Source organism: Stenella coeruleoalba, assembly GCF_951394435.1.
Source record: "Stenella coeruleoalba genome assembly, chromosome: 1".
NCBI classification, from domain to species: domain Eukaryota; kingdom Metazoa; phylum Chordata; class Mammalia; order Artiodactyla; family Delphinidae; genus Stenella; species Stenella coeruleoalba.
In genome coordinates this window covers 160,173,530-160,185,942 of record NC_137169.1, presented here as the reverse complement: position 1 = coordinate 160,185,942, position 12,413 = coordinate 160,173,530, and positions in this window count along the sequence as shown.

Here is a 12,413-nt window from a genome sequence, read left to right as displayed (position 1 = left end):
AAGTTTCCAAGACCACATAATGAAGGGGCAAGAGTTGACATTTGAATTCAGGTTTCTGGCCCTCAAATTCATGCTTTTTCTACTATACCACCCTGCTTCACTTCTTATGGGGTCCTTAGACTCTGAACCATACAAACTAACACTTGAGTATTATTTAACAGCCTAGATTCTAGCTTAGACCCTAGAAGTAGAAACAGCTCTTTGCTTCTTACGTGACAGTCAGCCTCCCGTCCCCCAAGTGGAGGACTTTCTCCCAATGAAGGACAGAGGTCTCAACCCATACTACCCCCCGCAACACAATTGCACGTGTGCACACACAGGGACCCCACTCGGTGCGTGTGCTCTTGAGTGCACTAGTGCTGATGACTTGAGTCCTTTACATATACAAACACATGCACACACACACACGCACGTGTGTGCTTCTAAAACATCTTTGCTCTATTCTTCACATGTGTAGCTACTATGGGGAATCGAGCAGGGGGAAGAGGGCTGGAGTAGTCATTCTCACCTCCAGAACTAGCAGGCATTCTCTCTGTAAATTTAATTACTAGTAGTCCTAAATGCTGGGGATAAAAAGCAGGCCACATGTCTCAATGGTCAACTTGGAATGGGTGCAGTGCAAGGACAGCCACCTCCCTCTGAGAGGGCACCTGCCACACACACACACACACACACACGCATGCACGGACACACACGCACACACGTGCACGTACACACAATGGTTGTTTTTTTCTTCTCTCTTTCTATTCTTTCCCATCCCTTCCTTCAGAGGGGGGCCATTGGGCCCCACCTGAAAAGGCAGCTGATTGAGGGACGGAGTGAAAGAGGTAAAGAGGGTGTCCGCTTCCCAGAAGCCTGGGCAATTTAGAAAATCCTGCTGCAGCCTCCCCTCCTCACTTCCACCCCACCCCGGGGCTTATACTGCCCCACCCCCACCCCCTAACTTTTTTTTTTAACTCTCTTTCCTGTCTTGAGGAGACCTAGATCTCATCCTGGGAGGGACTGGCAACAATTAACAAAGGCACCATGGAGTAAAGACAATTAACAATCCAGAAAAGAGGGGAAAGAGAGGCTTTGTTCTGGTCTCCATGGCAACCGGGGGGGAGGAGGAAGGAGGAGGAGGAGAAGGGCCATCCAGAGAGGCTGATACTTTCACTTTCCTTTCATCCCTCCCCTCTCCCGCCCCCTTGGGTTTCTGCCGGGGAGACTGAGGGGATTTTGAAGAGAACAGGGCTAGGACAGGCCAAGTCCGCAGGCTGCAGATTCGAGGTGGGTGACTGAGGCTCGTGCCCCAGCTGAGGACTCACTGAGGAATCGAGGCCAGAGGGACAGCCTTGGACCTGAAGCAAAGGCGTCCTCCCTTCCTCCTCCTTCTCTGAAGGGCTTATCTTGTGCTAAGAACTGTACCCAAAGTCTCTGTTCCCGACAGCTCGTGGCCAAGAGAGCTTGGGTGGCTCGTGCTTACTTCCTCATCGGAACACAGTGGGAAGTGGGGCGAGGGGCAGGACTGGCCGCCACAAATTACAGGGCCCACTGCAAAATGACACGTGGCATCTTTGTTTCAAAGTATTAAGAATTCAAGATGGCGATAGCAGCATTAAATCAAGCGCAGGGCATGTATGGCTGCACAGGTTGAAGGCCCTGGAAGCTGGCCCTGTCAGAAGGCAGCCTGGGGGCTGGGCTCTGCCTGCCCGCCCAGTGAATGTGCGTGTTGAGGGGGGAGGGAGAGAACACTCTGGAGCAAGTCTTTCCTTCCTGGATTTCTATTTCCTCATCCATTAAGGAGGAGATTGAACTAGGTGATCTGGGCTAGGTCATCTGTGAGTCAGGGCTTCCTCTTCCCCAAGAGAAGGACTTTCCAGGCTTCTCTCCACTGCACACAGTTCTGAGCTCCACCTCAGAGAGAAACCAAGTACAGAACACTCATTCCTAAGAGTGGGGTGTTCCAGTGCCCAGCTCTCCAAGGCTCCCCTGCTTGGAAAAGGCAGAAGACAATGATGTACAAGCGCCACAACCCAGCTGGAGATCATTGCTGTGGGTTTGCAGGGAATTAGAAGGCACCTTCGATATCACAAGGTGTTTGTAGCCAGAGCAGAAGTGTCTTGGCAGGAGAAGCTAGGCACACCAGCCCAGCCTTGTGGGTGGGCCTCTCCGTTAGGCACAGGAGACTGGCTGCCAGGACATTTCTTGCTCCCAGCAGCCCTAATGTCATGAGACAAAATGGGTCAGGGACTCCACAGTCTTATCCTTCTTGGGCTCAGCCTTACTGCCCTGTGGGTTCAAGTGAAATGAAGACTATTAATCAGAAATCCAAATCAAGGAGAAAAAAATTCAGCTCTGTCAGAGGCCCCAAACTAGGCAAAAAGTCAAAGGTTCTGCTCTCTGCTCTTATCTCTCTGCCTGGAGGGTATCCTCCCAGGAACTCCTTTTAGGGATGCTATTATGGGCCCTTCCCCAGATTCCTATATCCTAGCTCTTAATACTTCAGAATGTGACATATTTGGAGACAGGGTCTTTACAGAGGCAATTAAGTTAAACTGGAGTAATTAGGGTGAGCCCTAAGCCAATAGGACTGTTGTCTTTATAAGAAGAGGAAATTTGCATGCAGACACGCACAGAGGAAAGACAAGGAGAAGATGGCCACCTCCAAGCCAGGGAGAGAGGGCTGAGACAGATCCTTCCCTTGTGGCCCTCAGAAGGAACCAACTCTGCCAACACCTTGATTGTGGACTTCTAGGCTCCAGAACTGTGAGAAAATAAACTTCTGCTGTTTAAGCCACCCACTCTGTGGCACTTTGTTAGACCAGCCCTAGCAAGTAACCATGGGTGCTTAGGGGTTGGGAGGTCTGCACAACCTTGAGGCTGCCTGGACTCAGAGAATGTGTCTGCATGAAGGGGAAGGCTTTTGCACTTGCATTGCAGCACTATTTTAACTTGAAACAAAACTGAGCTATTACTCTCTTCCCTCATAGACCAGTCTTTTAAATGTTTTATTTCTTTTGGTATCGGTTTAACACATTTTATTGTTTTTAATCCCTTTAGTCTTTTATTTTTCTGGTTTTAATGATTTTACTTATCTCAGTCATTTTTAATCTCTGTTTTTTCTTTCTTCTAGATATTTTATACTCTTTTATCTCATCTTATCTTCTAGATTTATTGTTATTGTATTATCTTTTTATTTTCCATCTACTATTTCTAACCTTTGCCTTACCATGTCTTTGTTCCATCTTTTAATTTCTTTTTAGTTTATTTGGTTTGTTTTTAGTTCATATTATCACTTTGCCTGCTGCCTTTTTGTAGAACTGGTCTTACCATCTTTTTATTTCTTCTTAGTTTATCTTTTTATTGACTGTTGTATTATCTTCCATATTTTACTGTTTTCAATTCTCTCAGCTTATTAAATGCCGAGGCTGGAAACACAGCCCTCAGGGGAGAGCTGGGATGCTAACCCAGCCCCCAAGCTGAGGAGGCTGGAGGCTGTACCTCCTTGAGCTGACCCTCCCAGCAATTCCCAATAGATGCCCAGTTTGCTGCAAAGCTGGCTCCTCCCATCTATAAGAATTAATCTGTGTAATATAAGAGACCTTGGGATAAAATTCTCCCCGGAAGATATCAGGTTTGCTTATAGTAATAGCACATTAGAACTGTTGGAAGAGCCTAGCTTTCTCACATCATATGCCATCAGACTGCACTGCATCATCTAACACTTAAGCATCACTAGATGTTAGACCAAGGCTGTAAAGAAACCACACTATTTGTAAGGGTGGCTGTGGTGGGTAGGAATTTCGCTTCGGGAAGGAATCCCAGCATAACTCCTCAGGTTTAATTTTGACAAGAAACCAAGTTCTCTGGATCCTTGCAACAAAAGTCCTTGGGAAGAGGCACAGTGGAGGGTCTTCTGAAATCCTTACATCTTAGCTGTCTCTCATTCATTCATATATTTGATAAATATTGAGAACCTACTATGTGCATGAACTGTGTGCTAGGCAATGATGACAAAGTGAAGAGCAAAAAGAGCTAGTCTCCTTGCCATCATAAAGTTTATAGTCTAATAAAAGTATCTTTACCTATGACTAATCTGATTTGCCCTCCTTCCATGCAAGATTAAAAGAGGTTATTGTGTCGGAGACTGCTAGTTTTCCCACAAGATGTTTTTCTCTTCTAGAATAATACAAGTTTTTGCTGAGAAACTGACTGCCAATCAAAAGGCTGCATTTCCTCATCTCCCTTGCAGCTAAACATGGCCACGTGCCTAGGTTCTGCCCTATAGGACCTAAGCAGAAGTGATAATACAACTTCCTGGCTGCCCTATAGTAAAGTAATACGTGCAACTCTCTGGTCATGTCCTTAACAAGAAAGGAAGTAATCTGCCCATTCTTTCTCCCTTATGGTGGCAGGAGCTGTACTAGGTATCTCAGACCATGAGATGGGGCATTAAAAAAGGAGTCTGGGTCTCTGATACTACAGAGCCCCCATGAAGCTCCGTACAGCTTATTTTTGGAAAATTACAGGAGAGACTAATAAACCGAGACACTATGACACTGGCCTTTGTTACAGTAGCTGAATCGGTTCTCTTTAGCATGTAGGTCGCCTCCAAAACTTTCCCTTCTTTTGAGGTGAGCCTGGAATCATGTCCTTCTGAGAAGTTTCAGAGAAGAGTTAGATATATCCCTGCTGGGTTGCTCCTGTAGGCAAGAAAGAGAACATTTCCTTGTCACCAGGGTGCATGAGGGTGGATGAGCTGCCACATTTCATGACTGTACAAGCCTCCTCGCTGCGTCCTGCTTTCTTGAGTCCTGGAAAAGTAAGCTAGGTCTTAGCTCTTGTTCCCACTTTAAAAATCCTTTTCATGAAAAAACTATGCAAACAGAAGAACCTATTCTGTTAAAAACTATCTTTCATCAAAGGAATCTACACCAATGACCATACTGACCCCACCCCTCCACCAGCAATGTGATTCCTCTCCAAATTTTCTATTGTTGGCTTAGAACTCCAAGTTGGCCCTGAAAATGGTTACTTTCATGCTCCCCAGTCACACTTTCAGTTACTTCTTCAGCTGTTGGAGCTCCCTGCCATCAGCCCGGCCCCTCTGCAAACAGAGGCTGCTGTGAAAGCCTGCAGGTTCTTCCACCACTGAAAGCTCAGTAGAATCCTAACACTGTGAATTTAGTCTTGCTTCTACCCAATCAAGTGACAGTAAACCCTTGTATTTGTCTGCTCAGGCTACTGTAACAAGATGCTGTAGACTGGGTGGCCTAAACAACAGAAATTCATTCCTCACAATTCTGGAGGCTAGAAGTCCAAGATCTAGGTGCCAGCTGATTGAATTCCTGATGAGAACTCTCTTCCTGGCCTGTAAGCTGCTGACTTCTCCCTGTATTTGTACTTGGTGAAGAGAGAGAGCTTTCATCTCTCTTCTCTTCCTCTTCTTATAAGAACACTAATTCCCATCATGGAGGCCTACCCTCATGATCTCATCTAGACCTAATTACCTCCCAAAGGTCTCACATCCAAATCACACTGGGGGGTTAGAGCTTCAACATGTGTGTTCTGGGGGGACACAAACATTCAGTCCATAATACCCCTCATCCCCACTCCTTTCTGTCTTCAGTCCTTAAAATAAATAAATTGAGTCATAATCCTTTATAATTCTAAACTATCAAAGGATAATAGTTACATCCTTCCAGAAGATTCCTTGAAGTTTCCTCCTAATATCTAAAGTAGTTCTCCCAGCACGGGGCTGGATAGGTTTCTCAGTAAAAACTCCTATTACTTTTTTTTTCCTTCCAGTTTTATTGAGATACAATTGACATACAGCACTTATAAGTTTACAGTGTACAGCATAATGATTTGACTTACATATGTCATGAAATGATTACCACAAAATTTATTGAACATCCATCATCTCATATAGATACAAAATTAAACAAAAAAACTTGTTTTTCTTGTGATGAGAACTCTTAGGATTTACTCTCAAGAATTTCATATATAACATACAGCAGTGTGGGTTGTATTTATCATGCTGTATATTATATCCCTCGTACTTATTTGTCTTATAAGTGGAAGTTCGCACCATTTGACCACTTTCATCCAGTTCCCCCTCCAGCCACCCCTGCCTCTGGTAACCACAAATCTGTTCTCCTTTTCTATGAATTTGTTTGCTTTTTAAAAAAATTTTTATTGGAGTATAGTTTATTTACAATGTTGTGATAGATTCAGGTGTACAGCAAACTGAATCAGTTATACATATACATATACCCATTCTTTTTTTAGATTCTTTTCCCTTATAGGCCATTGCAGAATATTGAGTTGTGTTGCCTGTGCTATATAGTAGGTTCTTATTAGTTATCTATTTTATATATAGTAGTGTATATATGTCAATCCCAATCTCCCAATTTATCCCTCTGCCCTGGCCTTTTTTTTTTTGAAGTATAATTGACCTTCAACACTATGTTAGTTCCTGTAACACAACATAGCATAGTGATTTAGTATTTCTATACATTTCAAAATTATCACCACGATAAGTCTAGTTATGATATGTCACTATAACAAAGGTAATACATAGTTATGTACTATATTCCCCATACTGTACATAGCAATATATATATATGATTATTTTAAGTTGCTGATCTCTTAAATTCAAACACACTTTAACAACCCTCCATTTTTACTCCTCCCACCCCCATCACATTTAATGTTTTTTTTGTTTTTTTGGTTTTTTTTTTGGCGGTCCGCGGGCCTCTCTCTGTTGTGGCCTCTCCTGTTGCGGAGCACAGGCTCCGGACACGCAGGCTCAGCGGCCATGGCTCACGGGCCCAGCCGCTCTGCGACATGTGGGATCTTCCCGGACCAGGGCATGAACCCGCGTCCTCTGCATTGGCAGGCGAACTCTCAACCACTGCGCCACCAGGGAAGCCCACATTTAATGTTTTTGACATGATATTTTACATCTTTTTGTTTTGTGTATCCCTTAACTACTTATTGTGGATATAGCTGATTTTACTGTTTTTGTCTTTTAACTTTCCTACTAGCTTTATACATGGTTGATTTATACTACCTTTACTGTATATTAGCCTTTACCAACGAGATTGTTCCATTTGTAACTTTCATGTTTCTCATGGCCTTTTCTTTTTTGGTTAGAGGGGTCCCTTTAACATTTCTTGTGAAGCTGATTTGGTGGTGCTGAACTTTTAGCTTTTGCTTGTCTGTAAAACTTTTGATCTCTCCGTCAAATCTGAATGAAAGTCCTGCCCGGTAGACCATTCTTGGTTGTAGGTTTTTCCCTTTCATCACTTTAAATATATCCTACCACTCCCTTCTGACCTGCAGAGATTCTGCTGAAAAGTCATCTGATAGTCTCCCTTGTATGTAACTTGTTGCTTTTCTCTTGCCACTTTTAATATTTTATCTTTAATTTTTTTTTCATTTTTAATTACAGTGTGTCTTGGTGTGGTCCTCTTTGGGCTGATCCTATTTGGGACACTCTGTGCTTCCTGGACCTGGATGTTTCATTTCCCAGATTAGGGAAGTTTTCAGCTATTATGTCTTCAGATATGCTCTCTGTCCCTTTCTGCCTCTCTTCTCCTTCTGGGACCTCTGTAATGTGAATATTAGTGGGCATGATGTTGTCCCAGAGGCCTCCTAAACTGTCCTCATTTCTTTTTATTCCTTTTTTTCATTTTCCTGTTCAGCTTCAGTGATTTCCACTTACTGTGTCTTCCAGCTTGCTGATCTGTTCCTCTGTATCATTTAATCTACTGTTGATTCCTTTTAGTGTATTTTAAATTTCATTTATTGTATTCTTCATCTCTGTTTGGTTCTTTTTTGTATTTTCTAACTCAGTTAAAAACTTCTAACTTCTCACTCTGTTCATCCATTCTTCTCCCAAGTTCTTTGAACATCTTTGCAGTCATTACCTCAAACTCTCTGTTGAGTAGATTGCCTATTTCCACTTCACTTAGTTCTTCTTCTGGGATTTTACCTTGTTCTTTCATTTGGAAGATATTCCTGTCACCTCATTTTGCCTAATTTGCTATTTTTATTTCTGTGTAACTGGTAGGTTGGTTACATTTCCCAACCTTGGAGAAATGGCCTTTTGAAGATCCTATACGTTCCAGCAGTGCTCTCCCTTGTGATCATCAGAGCTATATGTTCTAGGGGTGCCCTATATTTGGGCTGCATAGGTCCTCCTCTGGTGGCAGGCTGACTACTGTGGGCAGTCTGGTAGGCATGGCTGGCCCCTGGTCTGGTTGGTTGCCAGGGCTGAGTCACAAGGGTGCTGGCTACAAGGCCCTGAAGGATCTTGGGGCTAGTGCTGGCCCAGTGGTGGGTAGAGCTGGGTTCTGCAGTGGGTGGTTGTGAGTCTGAGGGTCCCAGATCTAGTGTCAACCTGCTGGTGGGAAGGGCCAGTTCCTGACGTGGCTGGCTGCAGGGTCTGGGGTGTTGGCCTGCTGGTGAGTGGGGCTGGATCCTGGGACAGCTGGCTGAGGGGTCCAAGGTGTCTCGGAGCTGGTATGGGCCTACTGGTGGGTGGGGCTGGGGCCCAGGGGGTCCTGGGGTTGGTGCTAGCTTGCTTGTGGGTGGGCTGTGTCCTGGTTTGGGAGGTTGCAAGGCTATGGTAGTCCTAGGGCTGGTTTCTGCTGTCGGCAGGTGGGGCCAGGGTCCATGGGATCCCAGGGCTGGTGCCTGCCCATTGATGAGTGAGGCCAGGTCCTGGGGCTAGTGCTGGCCCACTGGTGGGCAGAGCTGTGTCCTGGCTGCAGGACCCTACGGGTCCCGGGGCTAGTGCCAGTGAACTGGTGTGTGGTGCTGGGTCCTGGGCCCTCTGTTGCACAGGCCCAGGTTCCAGGGCCGCTATGGGCTCAGGGAGCCTTAAGGCAGCAGGCCTGCTGGTGGGTGGGGCTGAGACTCTGCCCAGCTAGTTACATGGCCTAAGGCATCCCGGTCCTGGGTCCCACAGGCTGGTGGGCAGGTTTGGGTCCCAGCCCTAATAGGCTAGAGGGAGGACTCCAAAGTGGCACTTACCAGCGCCAGGGTCCTCATGGTAGAACAAACTCCCCGAAATGGCTACTGCCAGTGTCTTTGTCCTCAGGTTGAGCTCCAGTTTCCTCCTGCCTCTCCGGGAGGCTGTCCAAGATCAGCAGGTGGGTCTGACCCAGGTTCCTTTCAAATTACTGCTCTGCCCTGGGTCTCAGAGCATGTGAGGTTTTGTGTGTGCCCTTTAAGAGTGGAGTTTCTATTTCCCACAGCTCTCCCCTGAAATGAGTCCTATTGGCCTTCAGTGCCATACATTCTGGAGGCTCGTCTTCCTGGTGCAGGACTCCCAGGCTGGGGAGCCTGCTATGGGGCTCTGATCACTCACTCCTCAGGGAGAACCTCTGCAATTGTGATTATCCTCCTGTTTGTGAGTTGCCCACCCGGGGGTATGGGTCTGGACTATACCACATCACTGCCCTCCTTATCCATCTTGTTGTGGTTCCTTCTTTGTATCTTTAGTTGCAGAAGCTGTTTTCTGGTAGTCTTCCAGTCTTTCTCATCAATAGTTGCTCTGTAAATAGGTGTAATTTTGGTGTCCCTGTGGGAGGAGGTGAGCTCAGGGTCTTTCTGCTCCTCCGTCTTGGCCCTAAACTCCTATTACTTTTTATTTTAGGATGTAACTAGATCTATGAAATAATTTCATTTCTAAGAATTAGGTCCTTTTTTGCAGTTCTATGTGGAAAATGAGGCAAAGGTGAATTGGCCATTTCAATCTCAATGTCACTAAGCTTCTAGATTCTTCAAATTGTAGTCAGTCTGTGAGGATATCTGTGGTAGTAAGTCTCCAAGATGGATTCCCAGTGATGCCCACCTCTAGGTGTGCATGCCCTTGCCCTGCTGTAATCCCTTTCCACTGAGTGTGAGCTGGACTTAGTGACTCATTTCTGATGAACAGAATACGGTAGAAGTGACAATATGTGATTCGGAGACCAGGTCATAAAAGGCAGATTGGCGTTTGGATCATTCACTCTGAGAGAAGTCACCTGCCATGTCAAGCAGCCTTGTGGAAAGGCCCATGTGGTAAGGCACTCAGGCCTCCTGCCCACGGCCATGTGAGTGAGCTTGGAAGCGGACACTCCAGCCCCAGTCAAGTCTTCAGAGACTGCAGCCCTGGCTGATAACTTCCCAAGAGACCTAAGAGAATCTGAGCCAGAATCACTCAGCTAAGCACACCTGGATTCCTGAACCTCAGAAACTGTGTGAGATAACAGTGTTTATTATTTTGAGATGCAAAGTTTGGGGGTCATTTTTTTATGCAGCAATAGGTAGGGAGATAATAGATAAGATGTCAGTATCAGTAAGATAACTCCATAGCTTTGACATATATTTACCGTCTATGGATGGGATCAGCCATCTGCAAAAAAGAAAATCAATGTGTAAACAGGAATCTGAGAGAATATTTATTCTCTGGAAAGCATGATTTAATCATCTGCATAATTCGTATTCTCCCAAACCTCATATCATGATGCTGGACACAAAATTAGCTAATTGATTAATTGATGACTGCTTATTGAGATTTGCATTGCTTTCTATTTGCCTTGTTTAAAACAAATAGTTTGTAGATTCGCAGAGCTCTTTCTGGAGTGAAGAAGAGTTATTTTGACTGGTGAATCCATTTAAAATGTCTTATCTGAAGCCTTTACTGGCCACCCTTATCTTCACACCAGCCATCCATGGCACCCTGAAAACACCTCTGTTATGGTACTTGGCACTGCATTGTAATTGTCTGATTACTTGCTATCTCCATCATTAGGCTGGGAGATTTTTTCAAGGCAGAGACTGTGACTTATTCAACTTTGTTCTTAGAACAGAGCAGTCTCTGACCCATAGTACAAGATCAACAAATATGTCTTACATGAATGAATAAGAATATATTAATGAAGGAAGGAATAAATAAATGAGTTGGCCTTGGAAAAAAACTAAGTAGCCTGAGGAAAATTCCTTCCCCCTCAGATTTCTGTTCACCTATAAAATGAAGGGATTGGACAAGTTTATGACTAAGATCCCTTTCCATTCAGACCTTCCATGATTCATGATTGAAGATGAGAGTGAGAACCTATGCCTTCTATGACCTTCAAAAAGCAATGTTGGGAAGAAAATAATAAAGATAAGAGTGGAAATCAGTGAAATAGGAAACAGACCAACAATGAAGAAAATCAATGAAAGTAAAGGCTGGTTCTTTGAAAAGATCAGTAAAATCGATAAACTTCTAGCTAGACTGATCAACAGCAAAAGAGGAAAGACACAAATTACCAACATCAGGATGAAAAGGAGGGAGCATCACTTCAAATCCTGTAGACATTAAAAGGGTAAGAAGGGAGTATTATTAACAACTTTTTAGAATAAATTTGGCAACTTACATGAAATGAACAAATTACTTGAAATACACATTAGAGAAACTGGCCCAAGAAGAAATAGAATATCTGAATAGCCTTCTATCTATTCAAGACTTGAGTTCATAATTTTTTGAAAAACTTGCAAAACTTTATCAATGATTTGAGGATGAAATAATACTAATAATACATTAATTGTTTCAGAAAGCAGAGGAAGAAGGAACATTTCTCAACTCATATTATGAGTCCAGAGTTACACTGATGCCACAACCAAAGATATTACAAGGAAAGAAAACTACAGAGTAATATCCCTTGAACATAGACACAAAGCCTTAACAAAATCTTTGCAAATAGGGCTTCCCTGGTGGCTCAGTGGTTAAGAATCTGCCTGCCAAAGTAGGGGACACGGGTTTGAGCCCTGGTCCGGGAAGATGCCGCATGCTGCGGAACAACTAAGCCCAGGCGCCACAGCTACTGAGCCTGCACTCTAGAGCCCGCGAACCACAACTACTGAGCCCACGAGCCACAACTTCTGAGCTTGTGTGCCACTACTACTGACATCTGCGTGCCTAGAGCCCAAGCTCTGCAACAAGAGAAGCCACCACAATGAGAAGGCTGCGCACCGCAGCAAAGAGTGGCCCACACACACTGCAACTAGAGAAAGCCTGTGTGCAGCAACAAAGACCCAATGCAGCCAAAAATAAATAAATAAATAATTTTTTTTAAAAATTACCTTTAAAAAAATAAATGAGATATGCAATGTTCATGGATGGAAGGCTCAATATTGTTAAAATGTTAATGCTCCCAAAACTGACCTATAGATTCAATGCAATCCCAATCATAATCACTGCTATGGACTGAATTTGTGTCTCCCCCCTCCAAATTCACATGCTGAAATCCTAATCCCAATGATTGCATTAGGTGTGAGGCCTTTGGGTGATGATTAGGTCATGAGGGCAGAGCCCTCACTAAATGAATTAGTGCCCTTATAAAAAGTCCCCAGAGAGAACCCTTGCCCCTTCTGCTATGTCAGGACACAGTAAA